Raw genomic sequence first — 8656 nt, 5'->3', positions numbered from 1 at the left:
TGTAAATAATGTATGAGATGGAGCCAGTGCCAGTCCCAGGCTAGCCGTGTCGTGTTGTGTGTGTGTGTGTGTGTGTGTGTGTACCTCTATGCTTGTGCTGGTGTGTGTGTGTGTGTGTGTGTGTCTGTGTGTGTCTGTGTGTGTGTCTGTGCTGCCAGCGAACAAAATAGCCCAGAAATGGGAAGAGCTCACGCTGGAGACAAGAGATTGAAATAAGACAGAAAAATGCACTAAAAATGAAAATGCATCCTCCCTCCCAAGCCTTTCCTGTGCTACCCCCGTGTATGCCAGAGAAGAATAGCACCCGTAGGAAGCCATGCATATTCAGTGCAGCCAGGCTCAATGCTACGCGCTCCTCTCATTTGCCTCATAATAGCCGAGGCCAGCATATTGGAAATGGCCTGGACGTGGATAATGGACGTTGCACTGTACACGGCCGGTCTCAGATTCCGCGCAGCCTGTTATAATGCTCTCCTTTCAGCGCGGGTCATCCTCCGCTCGCTCTGGGAGCTCCAGAGGGTGGACGGACGAGAGGGCGGTTCGGCTCTCGGTGGAAAGCGGATCCCTCCCTCCCTCCCTCTCTCTCTCGCCTGGCGGTGTGTGTGTCGGCGAGTGAAAGACTCCAGGGAGCATGTGACGGACGGACAGAGGGAGGGCCGGGCAGTACTGGGCAGGACAGGCCCGGCGGTGTCGGGTTGCAGGGCCTCCATTGAGGCAGTCAGACTTGGGTGACCAGGGCGAGTTGGAGGCCCTGCTGGAAGCATGAATGGATGATTGTTAGCAGATGAATGCAGGCGTTGTGGTTTCGGGGTGGGGTGGGGTAGGGTGGGTGGGGTGGACCGGGGAGGGGGGTGTGCAGTCGTGCCTTGGGAGCTGTGCCAAGGCATTGTGGGGATGCTTGATTGGCACGCCCATGCATATTTATTCACACACACACACACACACACACACACACTCAGACACCCAACCAAGGGCCCTCGAGTCGCCAGGGCAGATGAATAAACAACCTGAAGGCCTGCTGCAACCTGATTGGCTGATTGGTACCGGGCCTCTTCTGGTGCCTACGTCCGGGAAGGGATGCAAATGTGGCCTCGCCAACGACCCACGGGCCGCTAGAGCAGATCCGGGCGACTGTTACGCACGACCGTAGATCTCCGCTCCAGACAACGGTGGAGAGTGAACTCCTCCTCTGGAGGCATAACGTTGACGGCTTTAGCGCGCGGAGGTCCTAGCACATTCTGGGCCGATGAGTGCCAGAGGGTTGTTGGGGGGGTTTAATGGGATCGTGCGAATTCCCTGTTTGGCTCTCGCTCCGTTCCTCCCAGCGGGAGGCTTCTGCAAGTCACTCCGAGGGACGTCCAGAATCACTGTTATTGTCCACTCGGGTGGTGTTTGTGTTACCTGACCTGTGGTCAGTGTGTGCAAAGATCAACCATGTTTCCGATGAACCCCCCCCCCCCCCCCCCCCCCTCCATACAGCTTAAGTGGCAAGCATGTCTTGCCCTCCACAGGAGAAGGAATGTTGTTTTTCCTCCTCTCAGTCCACCTCAGTCCAGCCCCAAGTGGCGGTGGGCGAGCATATGGATTTCTACACGCACCTGCATTATTTCATTGTGTGTCCAGCCCACACACTATACAATGGCCTATCTACTGAGTAAACAGTGTTCCAGGGCAGGGCATATTGTGTAGGCAGCATTTTATTTATTCTGAGAAGAAGATGAAAGGGGAGAAAAAGACACCTTGGCAGACACACAATAGCATGCCTCATCCGTTTACTTGCTGCAAGCCTTGCTTGCTGAGCAGAGGTCTAATTTTGGGTAGTGAGTGAGTAAGTGTGTGTGTGTGTGTATTTGTGTGTGTATTTGTGTGCATACACGTATGTGTGTAGGTCTGCCTCCTCTCTGCAACCTCTCCAGATAATATTTTTCAAAGCTTCTATGGTTCTATGTTCTTTTTCTCAAGGACAGCAGTTCCACGTGGGGTGCACTGTGCTCAATGTAACATCAGGCCACCTCACTGTCAGTCATTAGTTATGTCGTCAAGCTACAGTAGCAAGGCGGAATGTAGGTGAACAACACACAGAGGAAAGTACTGTAGGCCTACAGGTTATATAAGTTTTCTTTTTCCTCTTACGAAATGGTGTCGTGGAGGCAGTCTAAAGACTGTTTAAAGAGAGAGTAAATCCTCTGAGATTACTTTGCATGCTTTTATTTAGTATGTTTGCTTTTGTGGTTAATAAGCTATGGTTTATGTCGTTTATTAAGGGAAGGGTAGTGTTTGTTTCCAAAACAGCCAGAGAAAGACTCTGACCTGGGAGGGGAATTCTTTAACTACTGAAATGAATGGAATACACAAGCACTAACATAACACACACACCACGAAAATTCAACCCCTTGAAGTACAAATACATCAACATTTCTTTGATGTCGCTCCATAATTTATTATTCTTGTGCTGAAGAAAACCAAAAACTCATTGCCAACAAATCTGTGAAATCACAGTGTTGAGGGTATAAATAGTCATGTGTGCCATAACCTCGCTCACCTCACTTAGCCCTGCGTTTGGGACTTTCCTTTTATTGCAGTAATGTGCTGCCAAAAACGGCAGGCATTCTCTCTAGTAGAAGATTATCACTTTATACGATCTCCTCCTCTCAGGCCACCTACCTTCTCTTTCTTTTCTTCGTTCTCTCTCTTTCTTTCTTTCTTTTTGTCTCTCTTTCTCTCGCTTGTTGTCTCTCTTACTCTCTCTTTCTCTCTCTCTTTCTCCCACACACAGTCACACACACTTTCTCTCTCACTCTTTCGAGTGAAGAGACAGACGCCCAGTTGCAGAGGCAGGAGACAGTCAGGCTACCACCCCGGGTAGCAGCAGGCCGCTGCAAGCATTGGCGAGCCAGCCAGTGGAGTTAAGAACCGGATGTTTGTGTGCGACATGTAAGCCACAAACATGAACACAGGAGGATGATGTCGGTGCGACACAATCCCAGCCGGCCGAGCTGGCGATTCAGCCGAGGGGCACTAAGCTCTCATTAACCCCTCGGTGACTGTGCGGGACAGTGTATAGTATATGCATTTCAAGTTAATCTGCATGAATGGAGAGGCCCATGTTTTGGTCTGCAAATGTATTCAAGTGGAGCTGCAATCTGGCTGTGCGTGCTACAGGGCCTGATGTGCAGATGTGTGCTCTGCACCAGATGACTATTCTCTTATCTGCGCTGTGACCCCCTTCAGGATAAACCTTTGATGGCCTCGTGAATCACAACTGCAAACACTCACACTCACGCACACAACAAAGTCCAGTGCTTACATGCAATGCTATAAGATAACTTTGTGTGTGTGTTTGTGTGTTTATGTATTTGTGTGTGTCTGTGTGTGTGTGCATGTGTATATTTGAAAGTGTGTGAGTGTGTGTGTATTTGTATTTGTATTTGAATGTGTGTGTGTGTTTGTGTCGTGGCTTGAGAGACCTTGTATGGGTAACGAAAACAAATGTTCCGTATTGATAATCCCAGACCCCCCCTCATTTGCATACACCTTGCATTTCACCTTCATTATCTGTGAGGCATCTGCAGGCCTCCTAATGATAATTATGTTGCCAGATCGTGACATGGGCTGTTGTGTTCATTTCCAAAACTATAGCACTGCATTCATTTGCATATAAAAAGCCTTTTGATGTCTCTATTTAACACTAGGGGCTCTGAAGCTTAAAAATGAAATTTGCTTTCCCTTAATTAGGTTGTTGTGCTCGGGCGTCGGAGGTGAGGGCTGAGAGTGGGAGGTCTGACGTGGCACTTTTGATCCCTGGCAGCCCGGCACACACTTTGCATCGCCGAAACGAGGCGCATTTACATTCGCCAAGGAGCGAAGCTAATAAATACATCATTATCTTGGGCTGGCATCTCGTCCGATCTCCCGTCCGAAAAGCAGGCATTGTCGATATTCAGCATCCGTAATAAGACGACTTGTTTTTGCCCTTTTGAATGCTCGCATTAAGAGCCTGTTGCACATCAATAGGGAAAAAAATGCGTGGAGTAATTAAAAACAGCTTTATTATCGGGAACACCATGGGTCATCTCAGGTTTATGCAGGAGACGGAGAGAGCTGGGGGTGGGGGGGGCATGTGTGTGTGCGGGGGAGTGGGGGGTGCATGGATACAGCGGAAACAACACGAGACCGGCCTAAGGCGCCCAAGCCTCTTATGGCCATGAAATAAAAGTGGCGGGCAAGCGAGGAGAGGGATGGGAGTTAATCTTCTGCTGGGGTCGAGGAAGAGAGAGAAAAAAAGGCACAGAGTGTGCGGTTGTGGCCAAGTAATCACCCTGAAAGCCCACAACCTCTCTGCTACCATGGGGATATGCTCCTGAGAATTAAAGCCCACACCCTTTATCTCTCTCTCTCTTTCTCTCTCTCCCTCTCTTTCTCCCTCTATCTCTCTGTGTGACTCCCCAGACCAGCAGCTTGTCATCTTTTAAGAGCTTTCCCAGCTTTGAGGGAGGCCAAGTGAAACGAGCCAATGATGTAATTCCTCGGAGATGAGCTGCCCAGGATGACATCATATATTCAGCCGGCACCATTTCAGTTTCTCGTAAGCACATGGTCTTTGTTTTTTTTCTCTTTTTTCTTTCTTTCTTTCTTTCTTTCTTTCTTTCTTTCTTTCTTTCTCTGTTTCTAATTCTTACCTGTCTGAGCTTTTTCTTGGAAATAGAAAGCTGATTGTCATGATTTTTTTTCTCTTCTTCAAAAGCTTTTATTCGGTGTGATGGAGATCACTTTTTCTCGGTGTCTCCTCCATAGCATAGACGATCACTGCTCAAAATGCCACATGCAAATGAGGGCCAAGAAGCGTTTTCCACTTCCAGGGGAAAACACCTGCGTCTAACACCTCGTCACTCTTTCCAGCCTCAGACTGCGTGGCGCCTCTGGCGACCTTTAGCACTCTGGACTGCAGAGGTCAGACGGTGTGTTATTGACCGGCTCTCTCTGATGTCATCATGCACTGCCATGGTGACCTACCCCGCTGTCTCCCCATCGATTGGCTGAAAGGAGCCTCGAGGTGGGAGTGAGTTGGAGAGACCTGGTAGATGACCTCACTTCAGGAGGGACGGTGTCTCTCTGGTTATTACCGTATGCAATCCTTTGGGCTCTCCCAGAATGCCCCTTCGGCCGCCTCTGTGGTCAGTCTCTCTCTCTCCGCGGTAAGTGGTGGGGTACTCGGCGACAGCGAGTCACCCATTACTCACCCGTGCACTCGACTGAGCCGAATTAGTCAGCGCGCGAGAGACGGAGGAGCTGAGACCAGCGCTCTGGCTTCTGCTTGCTCCCTGCGTCTGCTTGCTGTGCTCTTTCCTGACTATTCAGTTTGTCAGACAGGAACACATGGCGGCGGCATCACCAACCACCCCCCTCTGCACCATCACCCAACCCTTGTGTGTGTGTGTGTGTGTGTGTGTGTGTGTGTGTGTGTGTGTGTGTTTTTCCCTCCCTTCTGCTCGGCGATGTGGGCAGGAGAGGGATGTGAATAATTGATGGGCCCGAGTGGAGCAGGGGAGACGTGGACTGGAAGCAGAGTGGTCTGCTGCCTCATACAATATGGAGCCCATTGATCTCCCCGCTGATGGGGCTTGGGTTGCCATGACAACCACAACAGATCAGCCAAGCAGCATGAGGAGCAGAGATGTTCTCAATCTCGCTCTCTTTTTTTTTTTTTTTTTAAAGCAAATCTGGCTGCCTCGTAAAAAAACTCAGCAACTATATCGCCTGAATTCAATTGTAGAGAGATGTACAAGCCTTCGTCCTCAGCCTTATGGAGGATTTTGACCCTTATCTGGAGTAGCTCTTAACACTAGGCTACTCTTTAATCTCACTGGCATGACCTCAGTACATTCCTTGTCATTACTTTCATATCAGAACCAGGGTCCCACCATCTTGAAAAGGATGCGTATCGCTAACCTAGTATTACTTTGATAACATCTTGAACCACTGGACTAAATTTATCTCACTGGAGACTGGTGGATACAGCTGGCCATTTGTGGTTACAGTGCCCTTGGAGTTTTCATGGCCACAAGATTAAAAACTGAAATTAAGTTTTAAGTTCTGCACCTACCAGTATATTATCTTGACCTGTTCAGTTACTTTACAGTGAGATGTACAAGGTTTTCTTGTCGCTGTGGTGTCTAAAAGGAGAAATTCTTTGATTTTTCACATAAGCAATCGGTTTTCCCAGCTTTAATTGCTGTAGCCAACAGTTTGAGCTTCCAAGCAGCTATGGTGTTACACTCTAGGGGCATATTCATAAGCCTCCATGTTCATGCCCCTCGAGTGTAACAGTTTAGTGCTGTAGCTGCCTGGCCGCTTTAGCTGTTGGCTTCAACAACTCGTTGGCTTCAGCTAGGTAAGACCAAATAATGTTTTGGGGGTTTTATTTTACTGACAGTACTCTGTGACCTTGAGAAATGGAGATCCATGTGAAAAAATCCTGTGATAAAGAGAGATGGCAATGAGAAAGGCATCCTTTTCTTAGTATAGTATATGCTATGTGTCGTCGGGGTAACTCAGCGATCCTGACTGGAAGCACGTTGCCAAGTTACCACACAGAGTTATGAGCCCAGGCAAATCAGAGGTGGAGGCGGTGTGTTTGTGTGTGTGTGTGCGTGTGTGTGAGTGTGTGAGCGTGCACATGGAGTATGCCCACATTTTTTACATGTACTCTGACAGAGGGTGTGCGAGGTATCCAAAAAAAAAAAGAACAGAAAAACAGCAACAAGAAAGCCTTCCTCCGGGCAAGAATACATTTATGGAAGGCAGGGGATTGAAGGCGAGAGCGTCTTTGATCTTCTCATTTCTCTCCTCTTCTCCGTGTCTCTGAATGTTAATCATCACAAGCAAAGCGTAAAGAGCCTCTGGTCTCGTTCTCTTTGGATGAAGGCTGACAAACAAACACAGTCAGAGTGACACGGGCGCGCCGCATGCCAAGCAGGCGGAGACGGCTAGCAAACAGCAGCAGCCCATCACAATGCTGACCTTCTTCCGCCACCTGACAGCGTGGAGCTAAAGCTAGCGTAGCGATGACATATACCCGGGCATATTGCTGGGGGCCATAGCTCAACTCTAACCTGGCTGAAAAGGGCTCCTATGGCCCTCAGCGACGAAATGTCGGGCTTGACAGCCATTAGCGATGGACGTTGCTGAAAGTATTTTTGCTTGTGGGCTTTGTGTGAACTTCATGTCATGGATCTTTCTTGAGGTCAGTTTGTTGACATGTTGACATGCATGATAATGCATCTATGCAGTCAAACTGCAAATGGCATTTTGTTGATGTAGGTCAGGATTAGGGTTAAGATAACACCATTCAGGAAACAGAAAAAACACCCACATGACATGAACATTTAAGCACTTTGCTTATAGTGGGGTGTAAAAAAGGCCCTCTGGTCTTCCTCATCTTTTGGGATTCCTACTAGTTGAGAATTATTACAGATATCTAAGCATGCAGGAGGTATATTCAACAAAGCTTTGCCATTCATTTATAATAAGACGCCATATTTATAACAGTATATCTATATACACACTATGACAGAACAGCCAATAGCCAAGTGCTATTAAATGCTTTTACATTTGATTTCCCTCCTGCGTGCCTCAGATCTCTAACAGTTTTCGACACTGCGGCCATGCCATGTCATTTCCTCTTGACATAAAGTGCAGTCTATGGGCTGCACTCGGTAAAAACAAAACCACGTGGTTCATAGAACTACTCTGCTGGGCTAGACAACACAGCAAAAGCATTAAAGTTGACGGCAGCTGGATTGATTCAGTGCCCCTACAAATTACCAGCTGGCTCATAGAAATGAAAAATGACCTGAGTAGATGGCTGTATATTCAATGTTATTTTATAATTCACTTCAGTTATCCATGCATTTGTTTTCACACTGTTTGCACTGAGTTGTCTCAAACCGGAAGTGGCCACTGTGTTATATCAAGAATACCCACATCTGCTTATCTGATAATGCATTTGTCTTTGTGTCTGTCCAAGAATGTTTCATTATGAGTAATGGGTCTTCCCACTTAGTGACCCTTCTAACCTCCATGACTGTGATAGCAGTCAGTGTCAAACAATCGACCGGTCTTATTTGTTATTTTCTGAATATTTTTTTGCCGACTCAACTGATTCCAGCCTTTTGAAACCTGAGGTGTAACAGTTTTGCCTAAATGACAGTTCCCTTTCTCTGTTTGGGCCAAGACTAGCTAAATTTGCACCCCAAATATACACACTCCCGGAGCTAGTCATGGAATCCGATCTGGTTTTATTCATGCATAACTGAATAATATTTGTGAATTGAACGTTGCTGCCAGCAAATAGCTCAGTTTGCTTATTACGACCTGTCTGTCCTCAAAAGCGCTTGCCAACTCTGGCTGAGTGAGTAGCACAATATGCACATTCATAACTCCTCTCAAAGCAAAAAAAGACCCGTCTGACTGATGGTTTCAGTGAGCGGGGCTGTCGTGACACCACACCAGGACAGCGGAGAGGCCGCCATTCTGCTCAAACAAAACACAGGCAGCCAGTTGCGCCGGTAAATAGGACAGCCATCATCACAAGATAAAAAGACTACAAATCTTTCTTGCATTCGCGAGCGAGCGAGCCCACCATTGGCCTTGGTGT

Source organism: Sardina pilchardus, chromosome 18 (assembly GCF_963854185.1).
Source record: "Sardina pilchardus chromosome 18, fSarPil1.1, whole genome shotgun sequence".
NCBI lineage: Eukaryota > Metazoa > Chordata > Actinopteri > Clupeiformes > Clupeidae > Sardina > Sardina pilchardus.
The sequence above is the reverse complement of the archived record's forward strand: the minus strand, read 5'-3'. Positions refer to the sequence as shown.